This window comes from Haemaphysalis longicornis, unplaced genomic scaffold (genome assembly GCF_048455015.1).
Source record: "Haemaphysalis longicornis isolate Haplotype H1 unplaced genomic scaffold, Haemaphysalis longicornis Haplotype H1 scaffold_16, whole genome shotgun sequence".
Lineage (NCBI taxonomy): Eukaryota > Metazoa > Arthropoda > Arachnida > Ixodida > Ixodidae > Haemaphysalis > Haemaphysalis longicornis.
In genome coordinates, this window is record NW_027526266.1 from 3,292,815 (window position 1) to 3,302,716 (window position 9,902).

The following is a 9,902-nucleotide window of genomic DNA, read 5'->3' on the forward strand; positions in this document are numbered from 1 at the left end:
GCCACGATCCACCACCCGCTGTTCTAAGCGACCGCTGGAAGACGTTTCTGTCAGCAGTCCTCACGGAAGTTCTTCGTGCCGCCAATACCGTCCATAAAACGACCTCGAGTTATCACACTCAAACAAAGGGGTTCACTGAGCGCTTTCATCGGACACTTTCTGATATGCTTTCTGCCTACATCCGACCAGATCACAGCAATTGGGACACTATTCTGCCTTTTGTGACATAGGCGTATAATTCTGCAGTTCAACGCCCCACTGGTTTTTCGCCGTATTATCTCGTCTATGGGCGCCCACCACCTTCTGTTCTCGATTCAACTTTCTTTTTGCACCTGTCGACTGCACGGAGAATGTCCCCGCACAATTCGTTGCCCGCGTCGCTTACTGCCGCCAAATGGCCCGGAAGAATACTGAAGCCAGTCAGCATCTCCGCAAGTCTCACTACGATGAGACTCACCGCAGTGTCTCCTTTCAGCCAGGGGACCAAGTTTTGATCTGGACACCCGTACGCCAACCTGTTGTGTCAGAAAAGCTGTTTTGGCGATTCATCGGTCCTTATACCGTGCATCAGCCAACGTCCCCGGTGAATTATCGCGTGGCTCCGAACCACGCTGTAACCGATCGTCGCTGCCGTGGGACTGAAATTGTTCACGTTTCTCGGCTGACGCCATACGTTCATCGTTCCGACATGCCATAGCCAGCGGCCAGGTGACCACTTTTTCAGAAGAGGGAGAATAAGTGTCAGAAGCTGTACAGGTTATATTTTAGCATGTGGACAATCGCCCTTTCCTGGGTGTGCACACTATTATCTTAGCATCATCTTCCTCTCGGCGGCGACAGTGTCATCAACATCCCCTTTCTTCTGAGCCTTCCTGGCGCTGTGACCGCACGAATATAGACTCCCGCTTGGCGACTCCCACAGCCACTCAATATGCTGTTTACGGGACGTTACCTTTGAGGGACATCATATGGACATTGTAGTGGTACGCATGCAAGATGTATATAGATGTCTGTTTACGTTGTTTTTCTTTCCTTGGCAAAATCATTTGTTTGTTATATTCATGTCTAGTGTGCGTTAGTATGATATTGTTGAGATTAACCTGTATGCTTGAAATTTATATTCTTTATACATTATTTTGGAGTTTGGCCAGCCCCCTTTCCAAGGTTGCCCGGACAAAAAGTCCAACAAGACTTTCCTGTTGGGCTGACAGCACGCCTGTGGGGCCAATAAGAAATTCTGTCGGCACTCTATCGTTCCAATAGCCTAGTCTTCCAACAGGGAGCTTAACCTTGATGGCGTTTGTGGGACCAATAAGAAGCTCTGTCGGCACTCTATCGTCCCAACAGCGTAGTCTTCCGACAGGGAGTTCAACCGTGATGGCGTTTACCGCCTCGCCAACACGATCAGTGAACGCCAACAGACGTCTTGTTGGTAATCAGCGGCGCGAGCGCGCCATCAGACAGAACCGACAGACGCCCTGAAGGTGTTTTTAGGGCCTAAACAGCAGCGTCTATGTCTGGCCTAGACGCTAAACGTCAACGTTTGTGTTCTGATTTTTCCCTTCAATAAGTAACAGTCAGACGGACGATAACATAACGATGTCAAGATATGCTTTGGCTTATACCACGGCAAGCACAATAGTTTGTTTGCAGCCTCGGTTCCTCTTCGTCAAGAACAAACTGAATCGGCTGTACAGCTTTCTTCGAGGGCGTGTATGCAGGGGTTCTATCTTCCTTTTTTGCGCAGGCCGCCCGGGGCGGCCCCTGTAAAATCTTTTTCGCTCGTCGCTGCCGTCCACGGTACCTGTTTGCTGTACCTATTATGTCGCCGCCACTGCATGATTCGGTCGCTATCTAATATTGCCTTGCATTATCCCCACTTGTTACGAATTCAGAGTTTTTCGCACTGTTAGCAGTCGTTTTACACGACGGGTTTGATGCGCCTGACATGCCCGGAGTGACATCGCTTGTAGTATTAGCGCGACGTTGCTTGTCTGCAAGACGGTGCCGGACAAACAAGCGTTATTAACGCTAGAATTCTAGCGGCACATTCCATTTCATTCGTGGCTACCGTGGCTTGCGCAGAAAAGGTCGGGTTGACCTGCGATAGCTTTTCTTGAGTCTAATAAGGGAGCTTTGGCTCAATCGCTTGCAGCGCTAGCAATGTGGCCTCGTCTGCAAGATCGGTGCGTGAGAAATAAGCGTTAGGACAGCCAGAATTTCAAAAATGCAGCATAAACTAGACACAAACGACAAGATTCATTGACAACTTACGTAAGTATACAGTTGTCTTAGGCGAGCCCCGACCGCTCGTCAAGATAGCTCAGTGGTAGCGCGTCCGCTTACTGTTTTGAAGGTCGATGGTTCGATTTCTCGCCGAACCTCGCTTTTTTTTTCCGGGCGAGGATTTTATTAGCTCTTTTTTTTAAGACCAGGGTAATCGCCTGTTGCTTGCTTTCCATCACGCCGACATTTACCACCCTCTTCCTAAACCCAAAGTAGCTTGTTGTCTCGCCCCTTCTCCCTTGAAAAGCCCGCCGTGAAAACAAAACCAAAACAAACGTCGAAACTTCTTTACAATATCAGTATATATGCCAATTACTATATGTGTATTCACTTTTGCGTTTAAAAACCTCAAATTTAAGTTATAAACACCTTTCAGACTTTGAAATCAGAAAGATAGTTACCAATATTACAGCACTAACACAATTTCTGTCAAACATAAAGGTGCTGCTATTGAAGTCTGGCAACTATCTCTCACTTTTTGCGTGTTTGTTCATGGCGTGCTGTGCTGAGTGGTTGCTGGTTCAGTTTTATCTATTTCAAGCTTAAATCATAGTTATAAAAGCTTTATGGGGGATGTCTACCCTTCCAACCTACGCGTGTGTCGAACATGGAGACCCGGGAAGAACGATCATCGCCGCATAAAATAGTGCGCGTCAAAAGTGGATGACATTGCGTTCGAACAAAGCCTGCTGCCTGTTCGTGTCCGCGAGATGAAGACGACAGTGAAGGAGAATTGTACGTTGGAAACATCGTTTTTGCTAGGGTAAGTACGCATTTTTTATTATTCTGTATTTGGTTGGAACGAGTTCAGTGGTTCACTAGACCCCCATTATATTTACTGTGAGAGCCTAGGTGATTTAGCATACTTGTTTCGCGCCCAGTCCACCGTTTCCGCAGAAGTCAACATCAATTTACGCTGAAGCTAGACCTTGGCTACGATGCTCGCGCTGTAGTACACGGCTGCTAAAAAAAAAAAAGAAAGCGTGCACTTGATTCTTTGGCTGGCGTCTCGTAGGTGGTGTGAAGTCTCCCCCCCTACCCGAATTCCGTGCACTGCGCTTCGCAGCTATTGCGCTCGCGAGACCGGCTGCCGCCGTTGCGACCTTGCGGTCTTCGGGCCGCGATATGCGTGCTGTTCTCGTGACGCTCGGCCACAGCGTCGTGAAATCGCTCGCCAACGCACCCCGACAGCGTACGCGTCGGCCGGGTGCTGGCGGAGTTGTGCTGGAAGAAAAGCAGGCAAGATATGAGGACGCAGGAGGTGTAGTTAAACAGATGAGAATTTACAAAGTGCAAGTGAGACAAAATAGTATGCAAGAGCAGGAAACGGTGAGAGTTCGGGCCGCGCGCCAGCGAGCGAGTGCGGCGATTTCACGACGCCTGAAGTTGCCGAGCTTCACGAGTCCGGCACGAATAAGACGACGCCCGTCTGAGAGTTCATAGAGGTATAGAATTCACATACGTGCAAATTGAAGGTGAAATGCGTGCATATGGCCTCGCAGGGAGCTAGCATAGTCTCGGGGTAGTGGGAGAGATTTGTCTCGGGGTAATGGGGGAGATTTCACAACGCCTGCCGATTCCGTCAGAGTAGCTCTCGGGAAGTCTGGGGCTTGATATCAGAGGCATATTTATTGTTTAAATTAGTGCAGAAAATTGAGCCAATTCGCAAGTTCTCATTTTCGCAAAACCGCAGGCCATACAGAGACTAACAAGAAAGCTGTAGGCACTCACTCAACTCGATTTATATTTGAGAATTGAACGTGCAGATACAAGTCAGACATTGAAATGGAGGAGCCTCAACTATCACACACCGGAACCTATTGAAAGCAAGGGATGCAGATTAGCTGCTAGCATGCGTTCCATGCAAATTAGCTCAGCAATGAGCTTTGCATATATCATGCATACCCCACTCACAGTACCTGCGGGTCTATTAAATACATTGTTACTGTGACCTAAATTTCACTTGGGGTGTTCCGGGATTGTTCTTATTAGTGCCTTGGAGGTTACTGTCTTTAAGCGATTAAAAATCTACTTGATGTAAGCATTCGTGCTTTGTGTGTGCTCTTCTTGTATTTCAACAAGTGTCAGCACACTCAGATTATGCACCTGCAGGTGCTGCTGCTGGCTGTCCTGGGTCGGCTGCCTTCCAATCCAGTTTCAAAAGCTTTGGCAGGGCCTCCCTTGGCCAACCGACACTGCACCTGCTGTACCCAAGTACTGCCTGGCCTTTCGTTGGGGCTCTGTACGCTTTGCCGCCAGGAATGATCATTCCTTCATCCATCATCTGGCCGCTTGGACCACCCATTCAGAAGCCAGCGCATTTGCTCGACACATCGGTCCAGGCACTGCTGCCATACCGGTGCACCCACCAGTTATGTACTTTTAGGTTAGTTATTGCATGTTGTGGAACCTGCCATGATGTATACCTGCTAGCAGTGCTGTGGCCTCTGATTATTTGAAACATTTTCATGAAGCAGTGTTGTGCGTTTGGAGTGTGTCATTGCTTAGCAGAGATATTGAAGAGAATCTGGGGCCGATGACTAAAGGGCAAAAAGAGAAATTGGACTGACTTTGAAGCAAGTATTTGTATGTAATCAAGCCAAGCAAACATTTAGGATCTTTCGATATGGTTTTGAACTTGCAACAAAAACTGGTGTGGAACTACTTTCCATTTTAAGTAAGCTAACAATTTTATCTACTTCAGATCATACTGGTATTAATCATACTATACCGAAAAGTGCATCCCGCAGTCTGTAGAATTCCGACAGCGCTTTTTTCGCAGTCTCTCATGACAGGCACTATTCTCAATAATTGGAAGATAGTCGAGGTAGTACCAATCTTTAAATCTGGAGACTGTACTTCACCATTAAATTTCCCTAACAAGCACCATATGCAAGGTCGGGGAGCGTTTCATCCACTCTCAGGTGGCTAATTATTTATAAAATCGCAATATCACATTCGAATATCACCACGGTTTTCACAAGGGTTACTTGAGAAACACAACTTTCAGTATTTGTTCACGATCGACATTGATCCATTGACGCAGGCTTACAAACTGCGGTAGTTTTTCTCAATTTTTGTAAAGCATTCAATCGCATTGCACACCACAGACTACTTTTCAAACTTCACCCTAATGTCCTCACTTGAGCGAAAGATTTTCATTCTTCTCAAATGCAGCTTACTTCTCCTAATAACTGTATACTTTTGGTCGTGCCACTTTGTTGTCCCCCCAGGCAGGTTGCTTGGTCCTGTCTATCTTCCATGTTGCATATCCTCCCATGTAGGTCTATTTGCAGATGATGTTGTAATTTATCACACAATTTCTTTCAACTACTACCGTCAATGCTTTCAATCTGATCTTAACACAATTTTAACTCCTGGTGCTGCAAATGGCTAATGTCGCTTATCTCTGAAACAAAGTGCATGACTTTAACGGTGGCAAGTCTCGAATTGTAAATACTTACTTCATTAACAACAGCCTGATTACCTCTTGAGACAAAGGTGTTTTGGTAGGCCGGTAGGGGAGGGGGGTTGCATGGTGGATTTCAAAAGGTAGATCAATTGGGAAAATAAGACGTGTGATTAATATTTTCATTTGCATCCAAAGCTCGCTTTATTTCATATGTTTAACTTACTGCAGTGGCTAGGGTGGTGTCCTGTGGAGGCGAATGTTGGTTAGATACCGCTTGGTGTGGCCGCTTTTCAGATGGAGGCAACACGTTAAGACGCCCGTGTTTTGAGATTTCGGTCCGCACAAAAATACCCAGGTGGTCAAAATTAATGCGAAGCCTTCCCCTACAGTGCTCCCCATATCCCGAGTGTAGCTTTGGCGTGTTAAACCACCGTTTTTTTCTTTCTTCATGTTTTTTGAATATTACCTGCTGTAGCAGGTGCAACATAAAGGTGAAATTATGCATGTTTCCAAGAGCTAAATATAAAGACCATATTGAAGTGCGTTTATGGGTCTATCTCATAGCAGTAGTGAAAGGTTATATACTCTGGTGCAGGTTAAGAACGGCAATGGCTCATGTAGTGTAGTCCAGTGTTTGACAAAATGCCGTGTAGGCAGGTAAAAGCATTATTGCAATGATGAAACGTAGGTCACTGACCAAGTCAAAAAACCCATTTAACGGTTTGGTGCTTGTTCACGGTGAGCATGTGTCGTGGAAAACGAAGCTATACATTTGGCATTACGCAGTGCAATGAGTTTGCATAGATATGGTGCGGATTGCCATTCATTATATTGATAATGTTGGGCGTCGTCTGAACGATGAGGGACTCGAGCAGTAATCGAGAAGATAGATTGCACTCAGTTGTCAGTAATTTCGCCTTGTTCCAGTCGACCACGTGTCCCGTCCTCTCACGGTGCTCTGCCAGTGCACTTGTTTTTGCATGGCCCTTGTTCACTTCGTTCCAGTGCTGCGTTAATCTTCTGTGCAGATTACCTGTTTCGCCAATGTACACTGATTTGCATTCAGCGCATGGAATCTAATAAACAACACCCGGAAGCTTGGAGCGTGAGAGGGGGTCCTTCACGCTGACAATGTCAGAACGCAGCTTGCTAGTGGGCACATGCACGATGTATGCACTGCGTTTCTTGAAAATGCGTGCGAGAGTTTCACTGATGTGTGGGACGTAGGTAATTACTGCACGTTTGGATGCAGTCCTTGTGGCAGCCTAAAGCATTGTATTCAAAAAGAAGCTAAGAGGGCGACTAGCAGGAATCCGCATTGACATTAGCAGGCAGAAGCCTCCACAAGGCCTGTGTCAAAACGTGCTGCAATTCTCGTCCTACACATCAATCAAGCTTTTGCACGCATTTTCAAAAAACACAGTGTCCACATCGTGCACGTGTCCACTAGCAAGCTACGTTCTGACATTGTCAGCGTGAAAGACCCCCTCTCACGCTTCAAGCTTCCAGGTGTTGTTTATTAGATTCCGTGCGCCAAATGCTTATCAGTGTACATTGGCGAAACAGGCAATCTGCACAGAAGATTAATGTAGCACCGGAACGAGGTGAACAAGGTCCATGCAAAAACGAAGCCCAAACCAGCCCTGACACCAGAGAAGGTCACATCCCTGAAAGGTATTACATGTGATATTTGGATCAGAACTCATAGCTAACTCATAATTTAGCAAAAGCAAGCATCCCCTAATATGAAACTTCTGGCACAATAAATGGTCTCACATATGAGAGTTTTAGCAGTCCGTCCGTTCCGTCACGTACGTAGCTAGCGTGTTTACCGGGACCCGTCTGGGCACTTAGGCATTCTTCACAGTAGGGGGATTAGTTCCGCACGCCGGCCGCTTTTCTGATGGAGGAGAAAAGCAAAAACGCCCGTGTGTATGAGATTTCGCCGCACGTTAAAGATCCCCAGGTGGTCAAAATTAATCCGGAGCCCTCCACTACGGCGCGCCTCGCCTGCGTTGCGTCGTCGCGTTAGACCCTACAATCAATCAATCAATCAAGTTCCGCACGCCTGCCTTCGCCATGTCCGCGCCTCCTCGCCCTTCCGCGCGCGCAGGCGCAGACCGGTTCCGGCAACCCTGTAACAACGTAGCCAACGGAACGACGGACTGCTAAAACTCTCTATTGTGCCTGAATGCCATTCATGAATAATGGTTTGCTGTGGGCCCAGCATGGGTTAGCTTGCAAGAAAAAATGCTACAGGGTATTAGTTTATTCCCCAAAGTGTTGCTTTTTACTGGCAACCTGTTTGGCAATATTTGTTACCCTTTTACCACATGGTCTTTTGTTCACAAGGTCATTGAACCCTTAATTCTCTCTATCTACAGCTCTTTTTCAGATCTATGTGGCCAGGCTGCGTCTGCGGAGCCCACTGAAGCCAGGCTAAAGGTGGTGCGAAAGCACCTTTCGCAAAAGCACGGCGACATGCAGCGCAAATAAATGAGTGAGCAGCACAAAATGAACTTCTCTATTTTTATTTTGCTAAAAGGCCTACATACTTGCCAAACTTGTAAACCAGTTCCACACCTCACAGCATGTGTCCTAAGTCAATCTCGTCATCGGACCTATAGCTTCACCAACAGACTGCATTCAGACCGACAGACTGCATTCAGACCGACAGACTGCATTCAGACCGACAGACTGCCATCAGACCGACAGACTGCCATCAGGCCAACAGGCTGCCATCAGACCGACAGACCGATATGCCGAATTTCCGGATTGGCTGTCGGTCCAACAGCCTGAATGTCTGTTGGGATTTCTCTTGGGGTGCCTACGTGTTGCGGGCATTTATACTTCAAATACATGTCTTCCTAGCTATTCAGCAGTTAGCTGTTACTTGGCGCCTGCTTTTTAGATAAATGTGTTTCCATTTTTGCAGTGCTGCATACTGCATGAAGTCTCATATGTGAAGTGCCTAGCTGACCGCACACTCTCGCAAAAGCACACGAAGCACAGCTCTAAACAAGAAATGTCGCATCAAAAAACAACTGGCAGTAAGTAACAGCAAACCAGTCCTGATCAGCACAAGCGCCTTGACACTAAGGGGACCACAGTAGCGTCATCGAATTGTACCACACAGCACAGCTGTAGAGGCCTTCTGCAAATAATGTATCACAGAAACAATTCAAAAATTAAACTAATTAAAATGACAGTCTCGTGAACTTAGCTTTAAGTAAGTGCAGCTGGGTAGTAGGAAAGCTTTTAAAGGACACACAAAACACACAATAGTTCAGGTGAAACAGGTTATATTGACTTATAAATTATGCAATATGCTTTCACAACACGACCACTTTAATTTTGATTCCTATCTGCCCTGGTTCAAAGGGTACGCATTGTATAATTACAAGAATAGTACAAATATTCATGACTATAAATAGGTCACACACAGCAAAAAGGTTGCCAAAAATAGGAACAAAAAGCAAATATGTAAACACAGGATAGTTATGCAACTCGAAATACCTCACATTAGGTGAAATGGGTGAAAACCAACGCAAGAAAAGTGTGAAAAAAAGAAATGATTGAAAGGTGGTTACAAAAACAAAGCAAATTTACGAAACTAAGTTGTTCACATCTAGTAAAAAGTTTGGGTGAACAATAAAACAAGAGCACCTCGGAAACACAGAAATGGTGTTGAGTGGTGGTTGTGAGTGCCATACAAATTTAAGCTACTTCAAACAAACCAACATCTAGGGAAATGGTAATGAGCTATAAAAAAGGTGTGTATACAGATATGACTCTACGGCAGTTACAAGACCAGTAGAAATGTACGTGATGAAATGATTCACTCAGTGAAATGGCAGGACAACAATAAAACAACGAAAAAACTTTGACCCCAACGTGTTGAATTCTGGATAGGAAAAAAATACAAAGTTACACTATTTCAATATTTCACACCAATTGATACGATTTGGGAACCAACGAAAAAACGGGGAACACGGAAATGATGGAATATTAGTTACAACAAGACGGATTTACACGACTACGTGATTCACACCAAGTGACACGCTTAAAGAACAATAACACAAAATAAAAACGCACAGAAGAACGGAAATGATTGAATGATGGTTCAATAGTGCATGCCTCCATCATCAGTTATGGTAGGGATTCTTGAACAGTTTGCATTCTTCGTTGTGGTACCAGAAACTGC

General features: G+C 45.8%; 1 long non-coding RNA gene across 1 annotated transcript; it reads left to right on the forward strand.

The window, feature by feature from the left end:
* Nucleotides 1–2,412: 2,412 nt before the first annotated feature.
* Nucleotides 2,413–8,515, forward strand: LOC144166083 (uncharacterized). Its single transcript, XR_013321559.1, has 3 exons — nucleotides 2,413–3,049; nucleotides 4,399–4,672; nucleotides 8,083–8,515. It is a non-coding gene; the product is annotated as an uncharacterized LOC144166083 (long non-coding RNA).
* The last annotated feature ends 1,387 nt before the right edge of the window (nucleotides 8,516–9,902 follow it).